The following is a 20,942-nucleotide window of genomic DNA, read 5'->3' as shown; positions in this document are numbered from 1 at the left end:
TGTTACAGCCAGTTGCTGTTACAACAGGGGACTGTTACAACCAGTCAGAGTTACTGATGAAACATAGAAAACCTACAGCATAATAAAGGCCCTTCAACCCACAAAGATGTGCCGAACATGTCCCTACTTTAGAAATTACTTAGGGTTACGCATAACCCTCTACTTTTCTGAGCTCCATGTACCTATCCAAAAGTCTCTTAAAAGACCCTATCGTATCCACCTCCACCACCATTGCCGGCAGCCCATTCCACGCATTCACCACTTTTTGAGTAAAAAACCTAACCCTGACCTCTGTTGCTACTCCCCAGCACTTTAAACCTGTGTCCTCTTGTGGCAACCATCTCAGCCCTGGGAAAACGTCTCTGACTATCCACACGATCAATGCCTCTCATCACCTTATACACCTCTATCAGGTCACCTCTCATCCTCCTTCACTCCAAGGAGAAATGGCCAAGTTCACTCAACCTATTCCTTAATGCAAGCTCCCTAATTCAGGCAACATCCTTGTAAATCTCCTCTGCATCCTTTCTATGTCTTCCACATCCTTCCTGTAGTGAGGCGACCAGAACTGGACACAGTACTTCACAAGGGTCTGACCAGGATCCTATATAGCTGCAAAATTACCTCTCAGCTCCTAAATTCAATTCCATGATTGATGAAGGCCAATACACCATACACCTTCTTAACCACAGAGTCAACCTGCACAGCTGCTTTGAGCATCCTGGGGGGGCAGGGAGAAGGAGAGAGAGACAGACAGAGACACACACGAGGCTAGGGTTCTTCAAGGCTTGGGTCTGGACACCAAGCCAGAGACAGGGCAAAGACCCAGAATCTGGGTCTTGACTTGGGCTCGGACTCCAGAATAGGGCTAGGACAAGACGAAGCTACAGGACGAGGAGAGGCACAGGACTGGACATGAGACTCCTGGACAGGACAAGGGAACCCCAGCAAAGGACGAGGGAATCCCAGCACCGAGCTGGGCAAGGTACTTCTGGCCTGGGTGAGGCACATCAACAAGACAAGAACGCAGAGCCTTGATCGAGGGAGAACAGGAACACAGAACAGAGCCTTGGTCAAAGGAGAAAAGGCGAAGTTCTCTCAACCTATTCTCATATGGCATGCTCCCCAAACCAGACAACATCCTTGTAAATATCCTCTGTACACTTTCTATGGCTTCCACATCCTTCATGTAGTGAGGTGACCAGAACTGAGAACAGTACTCCAAGTGGGGTCTGACCAGGGTCCGATATTGCTGCAGCATTACCTCTCGGCTCCATGACTGATGAAGGCCAATACACCATATGCCTTCTTAACCACAGAGTTAACCTGCACAGCTGCTTTGAGCATCTTATGGACTCAGACCCCAAGATCCCTCTGATCCTCCACACTGCCAAGAGTCTTACCATTAATACAATATTCTGCCATCATATATGACCTACCAAAATGAACCACTTCTCAATTATCTGGGTTGAACTCCATGTGCCACTTCTCAGCTCAGTTTTGCATTCTATCAATGTCCTGCTGTAATCTCTGACAGCCCTCCACACTACCCACAACAACTCCAACCTTTGTGACATCAGCAAACTTACTAACCCATCCTTCCACTTCCTCATCCAGGTCATTTATAAAAATCACAAAGATTAACGGTTCAAAGAACACTTAAGGGAGTTCCCTGAGGCACTCCACTGGTGACCAACTCCATGCAGAATATGACCCGTCTACAACCATCTTTGCCTTCTGTGGGCAAGCTAGTTCTGGATCCACAAAGCAACATCTCCTTGGATCAAATGCCTCCTTACTTTCTCAATAATCCTTGCATGGGGCACCTTATCAAATGCCTTGCTGAAATCCATATACACTACATCTACTGCTCTTCCTTCATCAATCTGTGTAGTCACATCCTCAAAAAATTCAATCAGGCTCGTAAGGCATGACCTGCCCTTGACAAAGCCATGCTGACTACTCCTAATCATATTATACCTCTCCAAATGTATATAAATCCTGCCTCTCAGAATCTTCTCCATCAAATCACCAACCACTGAAGAAAGACTCACTGGTCTATAATTTCATGGGCTATCTCTACTCCCTTTCTTGAATAAAGGAACAACATCCACAACCCTTCAACCCTCCGGAACCTCTCCCATCCCCATTAATGATGCAAAGATCATTGCCAGAGGCTCAGCAATCTCCTTCCGCACCTCTGACAATAACCTGGGGTACATTTTGTCCGGTCCCGGTGACTTATCCACCTTATTGCTTTCTAAAAGCTCCAGCTTTCTTAATATCTACATGCTCAAGCTTTTCAATCTGCTGCAAGTCATCACCACAATCACCAGGATCCTTTTCCATAGTGAATACTGAAGCAAAGTATTCATTAAGTACCTTTGTAATCTCCTTTGGTTCCATATACACTTTCCCACTGTCACACTTGACAGGTCCTATTTTTTCACATATTATCCTCTTGCTCTTCACATACTTGTAGAATGTATTGGGCTTTTCCTCAATCCTGTCTGCCAATGCCTTCTCATAGGCCCTTCTGGCTCTCCTAATTTCCTTCTTAAGCTCCTTCCTGTTAGCCTTATAATCTTCTAGATCTCTAACATTACCTAGCTCTCTGAACTCTAGTCCTGACGAAGGGTCTCGGCCCGAAACATCAACAGCACTTTTTCCTATAGATGCTGCCTGGCCTGCCATGTTCCACCAGCATTTTGTGTGTGTTGTTGTTTGAATTTCCAGCATCTGCAGATTTCCTCGTGTTTGCTCTCTGAACTTTTTGTAAGCTTTTCTTTTCTTCTTGACTAAGATTTATTACAGCCTTTGTACATTACGGTTCCTGTACCCTACTGTGATTTCCCTGTCTCATTGGAATGTATCTATACAGAACTCTACACAAATATCCCCTGAATATTTGCCACATTTCTTCCTTACTTTGCTCTGAGAATAACTGATTCCAATTTAAGCCTCAAATTTCCTGCCTGACAGCCTCATGATTCCCCTTACTCCAGTTAAACACTTCACTAACCTGTCTGTTCCTAACTCTCTCCAGTGCTATTGTAAAGGGGAGAGAATTATGATCACTATCTCCAAAACGCTCTCCCACTGAGGGATCTGACACTTGAACAGGTTTATTTCCCAATACCAGATCAAATACTGCCTCTCCTCATGTAGGCTTATCTACATACTGTGTCAAGAAACCTTCCTGAACACACCGAACAAACTCCACACCCATCTAAACCTCTAACTCTAGATGGTCACAGTTACAGCCAGTCACTGTTACAGCAGGGGACTTTTACAGATGGACACAGTTATTGCCAATCACTGCTTTAGCTGGTCACTGGTACAGCCATTCACTGTTACAGTCAGCCACAGGTTGTTACTGTTGCTGTTCTCTTGTTCCTTCTCTGTCTTACCTGCTGACGTAGACTGACTCTGTCGACCGACACCATGATGAACATCTAACGAAACTGTGGTAAACATAAGATTTGTGCCTCATTCTTGATTTCTGAAGAAGCTGCTGGATATGACCCCCAGATCTAACAGAAGGGACAGGAGCACAGTAAGGGAGCGAGTGGCCACAGCTTTAAGCTGCGGTTATTTCAGTGCAATCAGCTTAACGGGCAAGTCAGATGGACTCGGGATATGGACTGGCACTGGGAACTGGGATATCACAACCAACAACAGAAACATGGCTGAGTGAAGGGTAGGGTGGGCAGCTGAATGCTCTGGGTACGGATGCTACAGGTGTGATTGAGGTACAGGTAAGAGAGGACGAGGGGGAGATGACATTTGAGAAAAGAGGACATAGAATGGTGTTGCTTGGGAGATCATCCAGTGAGACTGTTAGAAGTTTTCAAGAAGGATTCAACTGGTTCACAGGTTCAGCTGTGGAAATGATCCAGCTTCAAATGTTGCATTCCAGCTGTCTACATGAACAATAACTTTCTATTCGATGAACTCTTATCTACAGATCTGAATGGAATTTTCCTTGTGAGTGAGGCCAGGCTCTCTGTTGGTTGGGGTTGACCATGGACGTTGCATCCTCGCTGTCTATGTGATACACAAGCTGGGACAGTATGATCTGGAGAGCAGGCTGTTCCACATGCAGCAGGACCCCCTCTCCACACAGCAGATGAATCCAGAGGAGCAGCGGAAACTGATACAGTTTGGCACCAGTGGCATCACAGGAGTTGCAGTCTGCATTGAGCTCAACATTTGCCTGCCTCAGGATCTCCTGCTCCAGATTTTATCCTCGGGTTTACTTCCAAAGCCTCCCCATCAATGGCTATACTGCAAGGCATCAGATGTATTAGATCAGAGTTTTCTTTCTATGGGTGAGTTGGCAACCATGGCTGATGAGCCCCATCTGCCCAAAGTGACTGGTTCTAAGGCACCAGTAATCTGGCATTGTCCTTCCTCCTGTCACAGTCATACAGTCACAAAAAGCAGCAGCACAGAAACAGACCCTTCAGCCTATCTAGTCTATGCTGAACCATTCACCCTGCCTCATCCCAATGACCTGCATAGATAGCCCTCCCATCCATGTACTTATCCAAACTTCTCTTCAAAGTCAAAATCACATTAACTGCTTGCAATAGCAGCTTATTCCACGCTCTCACCACCCTCTGAGTGAAAAAATTTCCCCTCATGTTCCCCTTAAATATCTCACCTTTTACCCTTAACCTATGACCTCCAGTTGTAGTCTCACCCAGCCTCAGTAGAAAAAGCCTGCTTGCATTTACTGATTCTTACCCCATAAGATTGATGAGATACGACTTACCATTTACAAAGATATGCTGACTGCTCCTGGTTAGTCCCTGTCTATCCAGGTATATATCTGGTGCCTTAAACTGCCTAAAAATGCTTTCTCCACTACTGCTGTCAGGCTCCCTGGCCTATAACTTCCTGGTTTATTCTTAGAGCCTTCCTTTAATACTGGAACAACACTACCTATCTACCAATTGTCCAGTACCTGACTTGTCACTAAAGATGATTTCAATATCTCTGTTAGGGCCCCTGCAATTTCTATAATTCCTCCCAGAGGGTATGAGTGAACATTTGTTAGGCGCTATGGATTTGTCCATTGTAATTTGCCTCAAGATGGCAACCACCTCCTCCTCTGTCATCTGTAGAGGGTCCATGACCTCACTGCTATTTTGCCTCACCACTATAGACTCCGTGCCCATCTCCTGATTAAATGCAAATGCAAAAAATCCATTTAAATTTTCTTCCATCTCTTTCAGCTCCACACATAGATTACAATTCTGATCTTCCAGAGGGCCAATTTTTCCCGCTTGCAATCCTTTTGTTCTTAACACATCTGTAGAAGCCCTTAGAATTCTCTTTCATCAAGTCTGCTCAAACAATATCAGGCCTTCTTTTAGCCCACCTGAGTTTTTCTCTTTCATGTTCTCTTGCATTTCTTCTACTCAGGTGCCTCAATTGTTCCTACCTGCCTGTACCTGCTATGACCCTCCTTTTATTTCCTAATGAAAACCTCAATATCTGCCAAAAAACAATTTTCCCTAAACCTGTTATCCTTGTCTTTTATTCTGACAGACAGATACAAGAGTCATACTTTCAAAATTTCACTTTTGAAGGGCTCTCACTTACCACCTTTGCCAGAAACGAGCCTGTCCCAATCCAGACCTCCCAGATCCTTTCTGGTGCCATCGAAATTGGCCTTTCTCCACTTTAGAATCTCAACCTGATGACCAGACCATCCTTTTCAATAATTGAAACTAATGGCATTATGATCACTCGATGGAAGCGTCCCCCAAACAAATATCTGTCACCTGTCTTGACTCAATTTCTAATAGAAAATCAAGAATTGCACACATTCTGGTTGGGATTTCTATGTATAGATTAAGGAAACATTCCTGAACAGATTTGACAAACTCTATCCCTTCCATCCTTTAGCAATACGGGAGTCCCAGTCAACATGTGCAAAGTTAAAATGATCGACTACCACAACCTTATTTGTTAGAATGGATTTAGGATCCTTTCATATCACAGAATGTATACAGTATACAATCTGAAATTTGTACTCTTCACAGGCATCCACAAAACAAGAGAACGCATAAAATGAATGATAGAGCTTTGAAGCTCCGAAAGCCCCCACCCTTCGCAGAAGAAACAGCGGAAGTATCAGAACCCCACCTCACCCCCACCGTGCAAACAACAGCAAAACCCAATCTGTGATGCCTCTACAAATCTGTTCCTCTATATCCTGTGATCTGAATTATCAACTGGACTGTATAATTCTCAATTCCACCCATAAAGCCTCATGAGATGAGTTGTTTAGTCTGTCTGAGCACTGCTATGACGTTCCCCCTGACTGGTACCGCTGCCCCACCCCAATTAATCCCTCCTACTCTATCAAGTTTAAAGCAATGGAACCCTTGAATATTGAGCTGCCAGTCTTGGTCCTCCTGCAAGCAAGTCTCACTAATGACTACAATATCATAATGCCATGTGTTGATCTATGCATGACTTGGTTGTCAGAGGCTATTTGAGACACACGCCATTGGGACCATTTAACAGGTAGTGGGAGCTTATCCCCACTTATTCTCCAGCTATGACAGCCTTAAGAAACCATTTTCTAATCTCTATGGGTATAAAATAGCTAAACACAAAACAATGCCATCTTAATTTTATTTAACCTTAGCTTCCCTTGTCATTGTCTGTTCAGTTTTCTTCTATCAATTCTTAACAAAACATTTATGAAACTAAAAAATTTTGTGCCTCTTTCCTGACTTCTAAAAGAACCTCGGATTAGAATATCAGAGTCCAACAACATTTTGGATATCCTTGAATGGGAAACCTCAACATGAAGACAGAAGAAGTGGAGGCAGAGGAACTGATGGGAGAGGTATAGTCAAGATAAAGTTCAATGTACATTTATTATCAAACTATGTAGATGCAACCCTCTCACTGGGACTTGTATAACAACTTGGCTCGTTTGCTAACTCTGTGCGCAGCCACTTGGCTCAGTGGTGAGAAGGGCAGCTTCCATATGCAAAATACGTCTAGAGTTGGAATGATTCGGGCTTCAACCAAACCGGAACGTTGGGATGGTCCAGTTCAGGATGTTGATTGCAGTGGAAAAACTACCCATACACAATTATCAGTCGCCAATAAATGACAGATCGTACGCCAGTATAAAATTACAAAGAAAGTATATTTACCAGTTTCCAACTTTTTCAAACAGTTAACAGGAAAAGGGGGAAAAGGGGCCTATTACAGTTAAACCAGACTAAATGTGCACATAAGATTTGAAGCTTGTTTCTGTAGTAAATGTGTGTATTGCTTTACTCATGGCATTGAATTTCCATTGCCAACCACAGGTAGAACTTCCCTTCTTGGAATCCTTTGACTCATAAAGCAACCCTTGCATTAGGTAAGATTCTCCAGGTGTCATCCCTGATGCTGTTCTCCGCACACCTCTGACCAAACAACCCCAAACTAGACTTACTGTCCTGCAGAAATCTCATCCTGCCCAACTCTCTAGAATAGTCTCTCACATTCCACTGGGCAGAAAGTTACAACATGTACCAAGACAATCCTGACTGGCTGACACAACATTTCTAAGTTGGACAACATGGCTCCTTATCTTTAGCCAGAGCCAAAACACTCTTGCTAGCAGCACACATTGCTTTTGTAGAAAACTACTGAAATAAAATAACTCACAGCATAGTAGTGAAATCTTAACCAGGCATTACATAAATTATTTACAACTTTGAGATTCGTCAGCTTGCAGGCAGCCACAAAACAAAGAAACACCTTGGAATCCATTTGAAGAGAAACCTCACACAAGACCATCAAACACCCAGTGTCTGAAAAAAGGGAATGGAGGTGTTGCAGATGGACCAAGTTATTTTGAGGGCAGGGTGGAAGCTAGAGAGATCAGAAAGAACTCGGGGCTAAAGATAACACAGGCCAAGCAAAGCATTAAAAAACAAAAAAAAACAAACTAGGAAACTAAATGCCAGAGATGCAAATCCCAAATATTTACATTTTGCTGGTTGAAAGTTCTTGTTAATCAGATAATAGAGCATAGCGGTTCAACCCGATCGCATTACACAAATTAAACTGGAAAAAATGAACAAAGAAGTGGGTTGCAAAAATTAACAGTTTACTGCGACGGGAGGCCCCTTCAATGCTGCATGAATAACCTAAAAAAAATTGCTCTTCTCATTTATCTTCTCCCCAGCGCGAATGGTAAAACTCTTTGGCTACCTCTGGTGTATCAAAATAATGCTTTTTACCATCATGGATAATCTACAGGATGCAAGAGGCCGAACCTGACCCTTTCCTGTAGAGCAGGGATTTCACCTCCTTTAACGCTGCTTCTGTCTACTGATGATGCGTTGCTTATCTTAAAAGAAGTGTAAGAAAACCAGGAACATTCTTGGTCTCGTTTGCTCGCCTCAGAGATCCCGGATGGTTTAGGCCCAACTCGGTGAGTGCGCGAAAGCTCGAGAGGCCTTGGGAAGAAATTTGACCCCAGCACTTTGTCAAAAAACTCGGTCATAAACCTAACAGGGTCTGAACCTTCCAAATTTTCAGGAATGTCTCCCACTCTCAAATTGGATCTCCATGATCAATTTTCAAGGTCATCTAGCTTCCCCTTCAGAAATGTGTTTTCATTCTGCAACACTGCAATGGCAGCTTCAGCGCTCGCCAGTCAGTCACTATAATTATTCAGGCCATCTTCAACCTCAAGAATGCGTTCATCGTGCGACTCATAATAAGACATAATTTATTCCATGGTAGCATTCACTAGTGGCAAAGCATCTTCAAATTCTATTTTTAGGGCAGAATGCACCACTTGCATCATGTCAGTAAGAAGTACTAAACGAAGCCTCTTGAGGTCATCAGGTACCGCAGGTCCAGCACCGTGCAACAGCGCCATTACTGTAACATCAACTTTCTTGCTCGAGGCTTTGCTGTCTTTTTCCCCAGTTTTACTTTGGAGGTGCATTTTATTTGCCATTTCAGTGTCCAGCAATGTCCCAGGTTGTTCACAATGTTAAATATTTAGTTATCTCCACATATGGCAAAGATAAACAGGTAGATTTTTAATAAAAATCAGGAGCTACACTCACACGCACCGACTCACTCAATGCTCAACCTGGAAGTTGAGCATCGTGTGTTATTGTGTGCAGCTTGTGTCCTCGCACTGTTCTGGATTGAGGGCCCTGTGTGTCTTTTGATATGGTTAACATGGATGCTGCTGATGGAGGTCACCCTGTGAGGTTTATTTCTTGGAATGTAAAGGGGTTCAATGGTCCTGTTAAAAGAGCTGAAGTTTTCTCTCATCTGAAACAATTAAAAGCAGATATCCCATTTCTACAAGAGACCCATTTAAGAGTGGAAGACCATAATAGACTCCGTAAAGCATGGATTAATCAGGTTTTTCATTCCAGATTTTATAGTAGGTCCAGGGGGGTGGCAATATTAATCACCAAAAGAATGCAGTTCACACCATCTGATGTAATCAGTGACCCTAATGGTCGCTTTATTATAGTCCCTGGATCTCTCTTTCAGATACCTGTCATTTTGGTAAATGTTTAAGCCCCTAATTGGGACAACGTCCACCTTGCAAATAAGGTTTTCTCATTAATACCTAACCTGAATACACACCAGCTAACCTTTTCAGGAGATCTGAACTGTGCTATTGACCCACTGCTTGATAGGTCTAGCTGTAGGGGAACTTCTTCTGGTATGGCAAAGGCCTTCTCGATGTTTATGCAACAAAATGGTTATATGGAGCCTTGGAGATTGTTGAATCCATCGGTTAGGCAATTCTCTTTCTTTTCTCATGTTCACCACTCCTATTCGAGGCTAGACTATTTCTGTATAGAGAGCTTCTTGATACCAATGATTAGACAAATTGAGTACACTGCTATAGTTATATCTGATCACTCGCCCGTGAAACTAGACCTATGTTTTCCTTTAAACATTAGAGAATGGCTGCTGTGGAGACTTAACCCCCTTTTGCTTTCCAATGAGAAATTTTGTAGTTATATATCAACTAACTAAATTTCTTGAGACACATTCCTTGAGACTAATAAAACTGAGTCGGTATTGTACTCTTTACTTTTGGAAACTTTAAAAGCTTACTTGAGGGGTCAAATAATATCTTATACTTTACATGCCAATAAAGAGCGTAGGAAGGAAATGCAAGCATTATTGCAATCTATTTTGGACCTTGATAGGCAATATTCTGAGGCATCCCCTGTGGAATTATATAAAGGCCGGGCTGATTTGCAAGCGAAGTTTAATCTTCTATCCACAAACCTATCTGAACACTTAATTCTTAAGACACGTGGCCTCTATTACGAATATGGTGAGAAGGTGAGCTGGCTTATGGCTCATCAGTTGAAGCGTCAAGCTGCATCACGACTTATTCCCCAGATAAGAGATTTGTGCCAAAACTTGACAAGCAATCCAGAAGAGATTAATAAGATCTTTCCAACTTATTGTTCCTCTCTGTATACCTCAGAGCTTCCCTCAGATATAACAAATATGGAACATTTTTTAGATAATTTGGAAATACCAATCCTTGAACCAGAGGAGGTGGAGAATTTAGATTGGGCTCTTGGGCAGGAAGAGATTAATAATGCCATTATGGCTATGCAGAGTGGTAAGCCCCCTGGTCCTGATGGTTATCCGATAGAATTTTATAAGAAATTTAAGGATAAGCTCATTCCAGTCCTTCTAGAAGTGGTTCAGGAATCTTTGGAGAACAGTTCCTTACCCCTTACTCTTTCATAGGCATCTATTTCACTTAAAGGACAAGGAACCGACTCAATGTGGATCATAACGCCCCATCTCATTTTGGAATGTGGATTTGAAAATTTTGGCTGAAGTGCTTTGTGTGCCATTTAGAACGCCCCTTTCACAAGATAATCTCAGATGATCAAACAGGTTTTATTATAAATCGCCACTCTGTTTTTAATATCCGTTGACTGGCTGTTGTGGTTTATTCACCCAGTGATGCTTCAAGTCCGGAGGTTGTTATCTCCCTGGACGTGGAGAAGGCATTTGACAGAGTGGAGTGGGTATATTTGTTTAGTGCTTTGGAGAAATTTGGATTTGGCAGAATATTTGTAGCCTGGGTTAAGCTTTTATATCATTCACCTTTAGCATGTATACAGACAAATTATTTTCGTTCTATTTCCCATTAACACGTGGCACTCGCCAAGGCTGCCCATTGTCCACTCTTCTTTTTGCAATTGCAATTGAGCCTCTTTCTATTGCACTTAAGTCAACTACATTATTTCAAGGTGTTAGGACAGGGGACATGGAACACCATGTTTCTCTATATGCTGATGACCTCCTACTTTATGTTAGCGACCCTGTAGGTAACAGTCCTGCTATTGTGTCATTAATAGGTCAATTTAGAGCATTCTCTGTCTATAAACAGAAACTTCAAAAAAGCAAATGCTTTCCCATGAATAACTTGGCCCTACAGATCTGACAGGAATCCTTGCCTTTTCCTTTATCTCAAGATGGTTTTGTATACCTAGGACTACACATTACTTGCTCTTTTACATCTCTGTTTGAAGCTAACTACAGGACTCAGGTTAGTCAAATGAAGGCTGATTTTGAGAGATTGCACAATTTACCCCTTACTATAGCTGGGAGAATTCAATCAGTGAAAATGACTATACTTCCCAGATTTCTTTATTTGTTCCAGTGCTTGCCAGTTTTCTTATCTAAGTTATTTTTTTCAAGTCAGTCAATTAAGCTATAATCTCCTTTATTTTGGAAAATAAGGTCCCAAAGGTTAATAAGCTCACTCTCCAAAGAGATCATGATGTAGGTGGAATGGGCCTTCCTAGCTTTATTCATTATTACTGGGCATCGAACATTCAAAAGATATTATTTTGGCTTCACCAGCCAGACATAAACTGGTGCCTGCTTGAGACATGGTCTTGCCACTCCTCATCTCTCCCAGCTTTAGGATATTCTTCCTTTCCATTGAGATCCTCTCAATTCACATCTAACCCGGTCATGCTCTCCACCCTCAAAATTTTTAATCAATTTCGCTGCCACTGTAAGTTCACATCAGCTTCAGTTTTGGGTCCCATTCATAGAAACCATCTATTCCTCCCCTCTGCACTCAAATCATTTTTTAGACAATGGGGTTTGAACAGTCTTATGTGCATTAAGCATTTGTACACTGATAATATATTTGATAGTTGTGATGACCTAGATAGATAGATAGATAGATAGATACTTTATTCATCCCCAAGGGGAAATTCAACATTTTTCCAGTGTCCCATACACTTATTGTAGCAAAACAAATTACATATTTAACTCAATATAAATATGATATGCATCTTAAGCTCAGTCCTAACTCCAGCACTTTAACATGTCTTGCCCCTGGTGGTTGAATTGTAGAGCCGAATGGCATTGGGGAGTAATGATCTCTTCATCCTGTCTGAGGAGCATTGCATTGACAGCAACCTGCCGCTGAAGCTGCTTCTCTGTCTCTGGATGGTGCTGTGCAGAGGATGTTCAGGGTTTTCCATGATTGACCTTAGCCTACTCAGCACCCTCCGCTCTGCCACCGATGTCATACTCCCCAGTTCTGTGCCCACGACAGAACCCACCTTCCTTACCAGCTTATTAAGACGTGAGGCATCCCTCTTCTTAATGCTGCCTCCCCAGCACGCCACCACAAAGAAGAGGGCGCTCTCCACAACTGACCAATAGAACATCTTCAGCATCTCACTACAAACATTGAATGACTCCAGCTTTCTGAGGAAGTACAGTCGACTCTGTGCTTTCCTGCACAGGGCATCTGTGTTGGCAGTCCAGTCTAGCTTCTCGTCTAACTGCACTCCCAGATACTTGTAGGTCTTAACCTGCTCCACACATTCTCCATTAATGATCACTGGCTCCATATGAGGCCGAGGTCTCCTAAAGTCCACCACCATCTCCTTGGTCTTGGTGATATTGAGACACAGGTAGTTTGAGTTGCACCATATCACAAAGTCCTGCATCAGTTTCCTATACTCTTCCTCCTGGCCATTCCTGACACACCCCACTATGGCTGTGTCATCAGCGAACTTCTGCACATGGCAGGACTCTGAGTTATATTGGAAGTCTGATGTGTACAGGGTGAACAGGACCAGAGAGAGCACGGTCCCCTGCAGAGCTCCTGTGCTGCTGACCGCCATGTCAGACCTACAGTCTCCCAACCACACATACTGAGGTCTGTCTGTCAAGTAGTCCATTATCCAAGCCACCGTGTGTGAGTCCACTCCCATCTCTGTTAGTTTGTGCCTTAAGATCCTGGGCTGGATGGTGTTAAAGGCACTAGAGAAGTCCAGGAATGTAATCCTCACAGCACCACTGACCCTGTCCAGGTGAGAGAGGGATTTGTGCAGCAAATACATGATAGCATCCTCCACTCCCACCTTCTCCTGATACGCAAACTGAAGAGGATCCCGGGCGTGCCTGGTTTGTGGCCTCAGATTCTGTATTATCAGCCGCTCCATGGTCTTCATCACGTGCGACATCAAAGCAACAGGTCTGAAGTCATTCATCTCCCTTGGTTGTGGTTTCTTTGGTACCGGGACAATACAGGATGTTTTCCACTGTCTGGGTACCCTTCTCTGCTCCAGGCTCATGTTGAAGATGCGCTGAAGGGGTTCTCCCAGCTCAGACGCACAGGCCCTCAGTAATCGTGGGGATACTCCATCCGGTCCAGCCACCTTGCTGGTACAGATCTTCCTCAGTTGACCTTTCACCTGTGCAGCTGTAATCTTGGGCGTGGGTAAGGTCTCCTGTGAGTGGCTATTTTCCTATGAGGGAAGTGAGGGGGAGGACAAGTAGAGAGACAAGCCTGGTGTGGAGTTCTGCGGTGAGGATGAGATTGTGCTATCGAACCTATTGAAGAAGTTATTCAGCTGGTTCGCTTTCTCCACATCTCCACTTATGTTTGCCTCCCGCTTTGCACCTGTGTAGTAAATATGGCCTTCTGCATAATCATTTTTTAAAATACCTACAGATTCGCTACTTTGTCAAGGAAAAATTTCCCTCTTTTCCTAATCTACCACCTGCTATGTTGTGAGAAAAACTCACTCTTAGCTTAAATAATAAAGGGTTGATCTCTGTTCTATACTCTCAACTGATGTCTTTTGGAGTTCAAGAGCTAAACAAGACTAAGACTCCGTGGGAGGATGACCTTGGTATGGATCTGGCTGAGGAATATTGGGCAAAAGCATTGAATAGGGTTCACTCCTCGTCATCAGGTGCTAGACTGGGGCTCATACAATTTAAGGTTTTACACAGGGTACATTTAAGTAAAGCCAGGCTTGCTGACATATATCTTGGGACAGACGCTGGCTGTGACACCTTTCTTGTCGTATTTTGGGAGTCTTAAGGAATTACCTACAAGCTGAGGGCATTTGATTACACTTAGGAATTTTCCCCCTTTTAACATGCGTATGATCTACCTCACAGGGTGGTCGATGAATTGTGATATGAGTGTATTCTGGATCATCTGACGTGTTGTGGATGTGTGTGGGCCTTCGTCTTGAAGGAGTGTGGGGGTATGGCTGTGAAATGTCTGTACCTGTATTTGTGAAGTGTTGTATTGTAAATACATTAGCTGCCATGGTATGTCAAGGGAGGGAGGATGACGGGAGGTTTGTTTAGGGGTAAGATATAAAAGCAAAATGGAGGAAAATGTAATGCATTACATATTCTGTATTGTGTCATTCCTTCAAAAAAAAAGAAAGAACGCAGGGGAAACTTCTCCCCCAGAGAGAGAGAGAATGTGGAACTAACCCCACCCCCACTGGGAGTGGCTCGATAATCAGATATGGAGGAATTAGGAGTATAGTGAGGTGTGTGATGGATGGGGTGGGAGAAAGCTGGTGTTGCACAGAAACACCAGCATTAACCAGCAAGGATAATTGTCCCGATTCCCTACCCTGAACACCATTGAACCCTGTCCAGAGCAGAATGTGGGACTGAGTCACTGAAGATACAGGTAGATGAGCAGCAGTGACCAGCAACTGGAGAACATCTGGACTCTCCTGCCCTGGGAAAACACTGTGGCCATCTTTAGCCTCTCGTGATTTTATATACCACTGTATGATCACCGCCAATAAGTTCCAAGGAATCCTCGCCTGTCCAATCTCTCACTATTAACTCAGGCCTTCCAGACCTGGCAACATTCTGGTAAATCTTCACTGCACTCTTTCCAGCCTGAGCAATCCTTTCCTATAATAAGGTGACCTAAACTCCACACAGTACTTCAAATGCAGCCTTACCATTGACTTATAGAACTTCAACATAACGTCCCCAATCCGCATACTCAATGCACTGGCTGATGCAAGCCAGTATGCTAAAAGCCCCTTTCCACACCATCTCTATCTGTGATGCTCCTTTCAATGAACTGTGTACTCATACTCTGTTCCATTACAGTCCCTAATGCCCAACTACCCATAGTACATGTCATATGCTCAGCCTGCGTCCAACCATCCTCAGCCTGTTTACAAATCTGATCAAAATTCCCCTGTAATCTATGTCAAACTTCTTCACTATCAACACTTCCTCTGAATTTGTGTCCTCCACAAACTTAGTCATCAAGACTTGTGCATTCTCATTTGAATTATTTATATACAATAAATCTTTGTCAACAAGAGCCCCAACACTGATCCCTGCAGCACACCACAGGTCACCGGAGACCTTCTGAGAAACTACCTTCAACCATCTCCCTGCTTCCTACCGCCGAGTCAATGTTGAGTTCACATAACTGTCTCTCCAGGATTTCATGAGACCTTTCCTACCAGACCAGCGCACCATGTGAGGTTTTAACATAGGCCCTGGTAAATTTTCAACATTCTCAGCCCAAACCTCATCCACAATTTCAGTCATTGAACAAACAGCTCTGAAGAGGTTCAACAAGCACAACTTTCAATGCACAAAGCCATTTGAGCTCATCCTATTCAGCCTCTGTCTATCCAATGCTGGGACATCCTATCCCTCCGATTGCCCACCAGTAACATCCCTGCAACTGCCGTCAGATTCACTAGTCTGTCATTGGCTTATTCCTTCTATAATTCTTAAACTACAGAACAACATTGTCCTTATTCCATTCTTCAGTGGCATCATTTCCCAGTGACAAACGATGAAGCAAATTTCTTTGTAAGGGCCTCCGCTGTTTACTCTCTAGCCTCCCATGGAGTCCCAGAGAGCACTTAGAAAGGCCCTGGGAATTTATCCACTAGAATTCACTGTAAGGCCGCAAATACCTTCTCCCTGGGAATATGAATGTCCCCCAATCTGTCTTTGCCTACATCCCTCATCACTTGAGCAATTGTGATTTTCCGTAAATCAGTTCAGCAATCAGTAAACAATGAGGAGAAACATTTGTTATAATTTCAACATATCTGCTACATCTGAACCTGCTGATTCCCAACAGGGACTCCTCTCTCAGTAACCATACTTTTAATCATTACTGAGCTATAGAACCTCCTGGGATTTTTCTCAAAAAATATCTGATAGATCCATCTCATACCCATACTTTACACTCCAGGTTTCCCTCAAGTGTATTCTTGATAGTCTTACAGTCTTCCCCAGTTTACTACCCAGATTACTTCTCCCCAGTTTAAACAGAATGCTGGTGGAACTTAGCAGGCTGGGCAGCATCTATGGAAGAGGCAAACAGAATGCATCTACACCCTTGATATGCCATGACTCGTGCCCCAAACCTTGCTTCTCACCATTACACTGAAGCTTCTCTGAGCTCTTTTCGCTGTTCTCTTGCGTGCAGGTTGAAGATGTCAAATGATCTGGTTGCTCACTGCAGATCGAGGTGGGCACACAGAACGATGAGGGAGTCTCACTGCCGTGTGAATCCTCGCTCGACCCTAGGGCACAACACACACATCAATCAGAAACCTGTAACCTGGGAATTGGTGTTGAGGTTACCTTAGAACCGATGGGGATTTTCTGTTCTGACCCTCCCTCCCTCCCATACCCTCCATCCCGGTGTGTCACTGACTGACTGGGGTACAGTTCTGACAGTCTCCATCACTCCCACCCCAAACACACACGTTCCATATGGGAAGTTTACAGTGAAACGTGACGTGTAGCCGGGGAGAGGCAGGTTTTACCCACCGGGACAGGACCCTCCTCTGGATCTTGTCTTGTTGACCGGACTCTGTCTGTCGGTCTGAATCACTGCGAGGCCTTCATTAGTACTTGCCATTGTAACACTCGCTTCTGTCCAAAATACCTGAAAAACACTGGTTCCCTCATGGAATAACCCTGGATCAGTCATCTTGTTTACTCTGAAATCTCCAGATTTCTTCAACAGAATCACGGAGCAACTGTCTTCCTTACACACTGTCCCATTTCCTGAAACACAGAATGGGTGTCCAGTGTCACAAAAAAGGCTTTGTACCAATGAGGATCAGTCAGGGGTACAGGACATCCAGTGGAAAGTGAAAGCAAGGAGTTAGTTGTGGTTTCCAGTGACGGACAGTGGTATAGGAGTGGTTGGGAGTCAAAGAGATGGAGAGGAGTGTAAAGGTTGCAGGGGAGTTGACAGGGAGTTTAAAGGCTTCAGGGGACAGAGGAGAATCTGACACACCTGCAGGTGAGGTATGGACCTTGGGGAAGACAATTCGAAACTCAACTCACATATTCAAACAATCTCCTCCCTTCAAGAGGTGGGGCCGGAGTGAATGAGCCCACACACAAAGTCCCTGGACCTGCCATCCGAAGACAGAATGCAGGCCACTCAGGTGTATCTGTGCATGAGGGATGAACAGGAAATTATAAAGTAGTGGTGGTGTGGGATGTAGATGGTGGGTTAGTGGTGGTGTGGGATGTTGAGGGTGGGTTAGTGGTGGTGTGGGATGTGGAGGGTGGGTTAGTGGTGGTGTGGGATGTGGAGGGGTGGGTCAGTGGTGGTGTGGGATGTGGAGGGTGGGTTAGTGATGGTGTGGGATGTGGAGGGGTGGGTTAGTGGTGGTGTGGGATGTGGAGTAGTGGGTTAGTGGTGGGGTGGGATGTGGAGGGGTGGGTTAGTGGTGGTGTGGGATGTGGAGTGGTGGGTTAGTGGTGGTGTGGGATGTGGAGGGGTGGGTTAGTGGTGGTGGGGGAAGTGGAGGGGTGGGTTAGTGATGGTGTGGGATGTGGAGGGGTGGGTCAGTGGTGGTGTGGGATGTGGAGGGTGGGTTAGTGATGGTGTGGGATGTGGAGGGGTGGGTTAGTGGTGGTGTGGGATGTGGAGTAGTGGGTTAGTGATGGTGTGGGATGTGGAAGGGTGGGTTAGTGGTGGTGTGGGATATGGAGGGTGGGTAAGTGGAGGTGTGGGATGTGGAGGGTGGGTCAGTGGTGGTGTGGGATGTGGAGGGGTGGGATAGTGATGGTGTGGGATATGGAGGGGTGGGTTAGTGGTGGTGGGGGAAGTGGAGGGGTGGGTTAGTGATGGTGTGGGATGTGGAGGGGTGGGTCAGTGGTGGTGTGGGATGTGGAGGGTGGGTTAGTGATGGTGTGGGATGTGGAGGGGTGGGTTAGTGGTGGTGTGGGATGTGGAGTAGTGGGTTAGTGGTGGGGTGGGATGTGGAGGGGTGGGTTAGTGGTGGTGTGGGATGTGGAGTGGTGGGTTAGTGGTGGTGTGGGATGTGGAGGGGTGGGTCAGTGGTGGTGTGGGATGTGGAGGGTGGGTTAGTGATGGTGTGGGATGTGGAGGGGTGGGTTAGTGATGGTGTGGGATGTGGAGGGGTGGGTTAGTGGTGGTGTGGGATGTGGAGTAGTGGGTTAGTGGTGGTGTGGGATGTGGCGGGGTGGGTCAGTGATGGTGTGGGATGTGGAGGGTGGGTCAGTGGTGGTGTGGGATGTGGAGGGTGGGTTAGTGATGGTGTGGGATGTGGAGGGTGGGTTAGTGATGGTTTGGGATGTGGAGGGGTGGGTTAGTGGTGATGTGGGATGAGGAGGGGTGTGTTAGTGATGGTGTGGGATGTGGAGGGGTGGGTTAGTGGTGGTGTGGGATGTGGAGTGGCGGGTTAGTGGTGGTGTGGGATGTGGAGCGGTGGGTTAGTGATGGTGTGGGATGTGGAGGAGTGGGTTAGTGGTGGTGTGGGATGTGGAGGGGTGGGTTAGTGATGGTGTGGGATGTGGAGGGGTGGGTTAGTGATGGTGTGGGATGTCGATGGTGGGTTATTGATGGTGTGGGATGTGGATGGTGGGTTAGTGGTGGTGTGGGATGTGGAGGTGTGGGCTAGTGGTGGTGTGGGATGTGGAGGGGTGGGTCAGTGGTGGTGTGGGATGTGGAGGGGTGGGTTAGTGATGGTGTGGGATGTGGAGGGTAGGTTAGTGATGGTGTGGGATGTGGAGGGGTGGGTTAGTGGTGGTGTGGGATGTGGAGTGGCGGGTTAGTGGTGGTGTGGGATGTGGAGCGGTGGGTTAGTGATGGTGTGGGATGTGGAGGAGTGGGTTAGTGGTGGTGTGGGATGTGGAGGGGTGGGTTAGTGATGGTGTGGGATGTGGAGGGGTGGGTTAGTGATGGTGTGGGATGTCGATGGTGGGTTATTGATGGTGTGGGATGTGGATGGTGGGTTAGTGGTGGTGTGGGATGTGGAGGTGTGGGCTAGTGGTGGTGTGGGATGTGGAGGGGTGGGTCAGTGGTGGTGTGGGATGTGGAGGGGTGGGTTAGTGATGGTGTGGGATGTGGAGGGTAGGTTAGTGATGGTGTGGGATGTGGAGGGGTGGGTTAGTGGTGGTGTGAGATGTGGAGGGTGGGTTAGTGATGGTGTGGGATGTGGAGGGGTGGGTTAGTGCTGATGTGGGATGTGGAGCGGTGGGTTAGTGCTGGTGTGGGATGTGGACGGTGGGTTGTTGGTGTGGGATGTGGAGATGTGGGTTGGTGGTGATGTGGGATGTGGTGGTTGGGTTAGTGATGGTGTGGGATGTGGAGGGGTGGGTTAGTGATGATGTGGGATGTGGAGCCGTGGGTCAGTGATGGTGTGGGATGTGGATGGTGGGTTATTGATGGTGTGGGATGTGGAGGGTGGGTCAGTAATGGTGTGGGATGTGGAGGGTGGGTCAGTGGTGGTGAGGGATTTGGAGGGTGGGTTAGTGATGCTGTGCGATGTGGACAAGTGGGTTAGTGATGCTGTGGGATGTGGAGGGGTGGGTTAGTGGTGATGTGGGATGTGGAGGGTGGGTCAGTGGTGGTGTGGGATGTGGAGGGGTGGGTTAGTGATGGTGTGGGATGTGGAGGGGTGGGTTAGTGGTGGTGTGGGATGTGGAGTGGTGGGTTAGTGGTGGTGTGGGATGTGAAGGGGTCGGTTAGTGGTGATGTGGGATGTGGAGGGGTGGGTTAGTGATGGTGTGGGATGTGGAGTGGTGGGTCAGTGGTGGTGTGGGATGTGGAGTGTTGGGTTAGTGATGGTGTGGGATGTGGAGGGGTGGGTTAGTGATGGTGTGGGATGTCGATGGTGGGTTATTGATGGTGTGGAATGTGGATGGTGGGTTAGTTGTGGTGTGGGATGTGGAGGTGTGGGTTAGTGGTGTTGTGGGAAGTGGAGGGGTGGGTTAGTGGTGGTGTGGGATGTGGGGGGGGGGTGGGTTAGTGATACTGTGGGAAGTGGAGGGGTGAGTTAGTGATGCTGTGGGATGTGGAGGGTGGGTTAGTGCTGATGTGGGATGTGAAGGGTTGGGTTAGTGGTGGTGTGGGATGTGGAGGGGTGGGTTAGTGGTGATGTGGGATGTGGAGGGTGGGTTAGTGATGGTGTGGGATGTGGAGGATGGGTTGTTGGTGTGGGATGTGGAGGGGGGTTTAGTAGTGGTGGGGGATGTGGAGGGTGGGTTACAGATGGTGTGGGAAGTGGAGGGGTGGTTTAGTGATGGTGTGGGATGTGGAGTGTGGGGTAGTGATGGTGTGGGATGTGGAGGGCTGGGTTAGT

Source organism: Hypanus sabinus, chromosome 1 (assembly GCF_030144855.1).
Source record: "Hypanus sabinus isolate sHypSab1 chromosome 1, sHypSab1.hap1, whole genome shotgun sequence".
NCBI lineage: Eukaryota > Metazoa > Chordata > Chondrichthyes > Myliobatiformes > Dasyatidae > Hypanus > Hypanus sabinus.
The sequence above is the reverse complement of the archived record's forward strand: the minus strand, read 5'-3'. Positions refer to the sequence as shown.